This window comes from Apium graveolens, chromosome 5, assembly GCF_009905375.1.
Source record: "Apium graveolens cultivar Ventura chromosome 5, ASM990537v1, whole genome shotgun sequence".
Taxonomy (NCBI): Eukaryota; Viridiplantae; Streptophyta; class Magnoliopsida; order Apiales; family Apiaceae; genus Apium; species Apium graveolens.
In genome coordinates this window covers 243,782,644-243,785,894 of record NC_133651.1, presented here as the reverse complement: position 1 = coordinate 243,785,894, position 3,251 = coordinate 243,782,644, and positions in this window count along the sequence as shown.

Below are 3,251 nucleotides of genomic sequence, written 5' to 3'. Positions count from 1 at the left end.
ACAAGATATGGATAAGTAATTTCGATTTTTTTTTTAAAAAAGGGAAATCTATATTGGGACGGAGAGGGTATAATACTAAAAACATTAAATGAAAGGTACATCTTGGAGTAGGGGTGAGCATTCGAATTTTTGGGGTCCAAACTAAAATTATTTTGGATATCTAAATATTCAATTACAAATACCGAATCAAATTAAATTCGGACGGTTACTGAACCATATTTTAAAATTCAGTTCGGTTACCAAAATAACTAAAAATCCAAAATTTACAGCTGTTTAATGAGCTAAAATTTACATAATTATTGTATTAACACGTCCAAACTGGACATTCTAATAACATATCAAATCAAAATTCAATTTTGCAAATCACTAAATTTGTTTCATGAAATTAGCTTGAGAGTTTTATAATTTTTTTCTCGAGAAATTGAAATAACCATGAAAATGATTAAGTACAATATTTCCAACATATTTAAACTTTAAATAAATATTAAACATTATTAATTAAGTCAAAAATAGAATAATTAAATGACATTATATAGAATAACGTAAACTATTTATTGCTTCAATCTCTTCGTCTTGTGCTAATTTGTAACCATTTCCTCGTTTATACTTTTACTCATTTATCATTTTTAATATCGACTTTTCTTATTATAGATTTATTATACACAATACAAGTAAACACGATATTTTAAAAATATACACAATTTTATATAAAATAATTACTAATTATGTACTGAGTGAGTATCAAGTTAGTAGTTGTTGAAGTTTAAATAATATATATATATACATACATATTAGAGCGTTTAAAAAACTACGAAGCCGTTCTATTAACCTCCGGAAAAGTATTGAACGTGGAGTTTGTGGAGAAGAAAATTTGTTTGAAATCAATTTAGTTTCACGCACTGAAAATTCACAATAATTGCAATTCATCTCATTTGTCTCATGTAAAAATATAAAGAATATTGTGAAGTGTTAGCTATGGGCCCAATAAGACCCAACGAACGAAGGCCCATTAGACAACCATACTACTGGGACGAAGGCCCAACAGGACCACGGACCGAAGCCCACAGAGCTCCACAGGACGAGGCTCATCATTCCTCCAACCGTTGGGATTGTGCAATCATAACGCCCCTTTTTCAATCTTTTCCATTATTGAGGTGTAACGAATAGGCCTTTATGGCAGATTTGGGTATAAAAACCCTGGGAAATAAGACATAGACATTACACACTCATTCTCACACACTCTCTATTTTCTTGTACTCTCAAAATCCACTTTGCATCCAGATTCTTATTCTCACACCGGAGGTGAATCGGGGGGACAATCCCTCGCATTTTCTTCCTTTTCAGGTAGAAGCCGAAGGCAGTTCATTGGAGGCCGAAGGCCATTCTTGCGGTACGAAGAAGATCTGGGCGTAACAGTTGGCGCTGTATGTGGGAATACAAGAATCACAAACGAGATAGATAATGACAAAACATAGTTCATGAACACTCACCACCACCTGGTTTCACTTCTCATGACGGAGGACAGACGTCCTCTTTGGTGGACGCCGATGGAGTCATCAAGTTAACTCTCGAAGAGGAGGCTTTGCTCCTCAAGATCCGCGCAGAAAAGTTAGCCGCGGAGAAGGGCAAAACAAAAGATGACCAAGCTGAGAAAGAAGCGGAGGCCCGTGCGAAGCGGAGAGAGGGCGTTGCATTGCGGCTGAGCTCTACAGCTCCATAGAGAAGAAATTGAGCTACAGGAGAAAGCACTACGCAAAGCATTGCAGGCTTATTAGCCAGAGAAAACCACCAAATCCAGGAAAGAGCGGAGAGGGTAAAAAGAAGAAAATAAGTCTGACTCTGATTCGCACCCCCGAAGGAAGAGAACAAAACATCACTTTTCAGCCTATATTTACTACTTCAAGCTTGGTATCACGCAAGAGGCTAGTTTTTAGGATAACCTGTAAAGTATTTGCACATGATATGAGTCACAACTTAAATGAGCATAAAACACTATAATTTTTACCTTAACGGACTTAACACATATTAAAGAATAATAAATTACGTGAGCCCGGTACATGAATACACACTCTTCAACGTTTATTATTGTGACCGATCAATATTCTAGTATCATTCGAAAATTCACATTAGTTCAAATTATTTGCCTCAAGCCCATTGTTCACGTTGATAGCCAAAAGGCTAGAATTTACATTGATAGCCACAAAGGCTATGGATTCACGTTTACAGGCTAGCTAGGCCTATTTTAGAGATCATAATTGACGTTGATAGCCAAAAAGACTAGAGATTCACATTAATAGCCACCAAGGTTATTGATTCACGTTTGTAGGCTAGCGAGGCCTATCTCAATGTTCATAGTTCACGTTGATAGTCAAAAGACTAGAAATTCACGTTAATAGCCACAAAGGCTATTGATTCACGTTTACAGGCTGGCTAGGGCTATCTGGGATACTATAGTATTGACGGTCACAACGTCTCTGGTTAATCCAATCGTTTTATGACTCTTTATCACATGCACAACAAAGATCCGAATAGCAAGTTATACGATAATAATTACCATAACTCACAAGTCATAATCCAACTACACAATTATGACCTAACTATGTATAGACGACTAACTTCTATTATGATCATAATATTATTTAATTGGTATTCCCGATAATTACATGATGTATTCCCCATCTTTTCGAATGAATTTCACGGAAATTGAGCAGCGTTTCCTCTATTTATTGAATTACTAGTCGATATCATATCGTCACAACCAAGCACAACAATACCATTCCAATCATCAAATAAAATTCTAATAATTAAACCTGACTAATTTACTTAATAATTCATAGGACTCAACGAAACATCATAGCCCACCGTCAGCTCACTGTGGCTCATCGCTGACGGCGACAAAACCCGGAGGTACCGAATTATACAGAAATTAAAAGAACCGAATTATACAGAAATCAACCCAATAGCAGTGTACACGCAACGTATACATATATACATGCAACTGAAAAGACAAGAACCGAATAAACAGGATACCGGGAAAAGCACAGCCGCGGAACTCGCTGGAAGGCAGCCGCGGGAAAAGCACGAAACAGGGAAGAGACGGGGAGGTAATAGGGAAAAGAAGGAGGAATAGAAAAGGAAAAAAAAGAGTGAGGAAAAGGGGAGAGTTGAGCAGGAGAGAAAGAGAGTGAGAGTTTGAAAGCCGAGAAGGAGATTGCCCGAATGTGAGGGATGAGTGTCCTGTTTATCCCCTA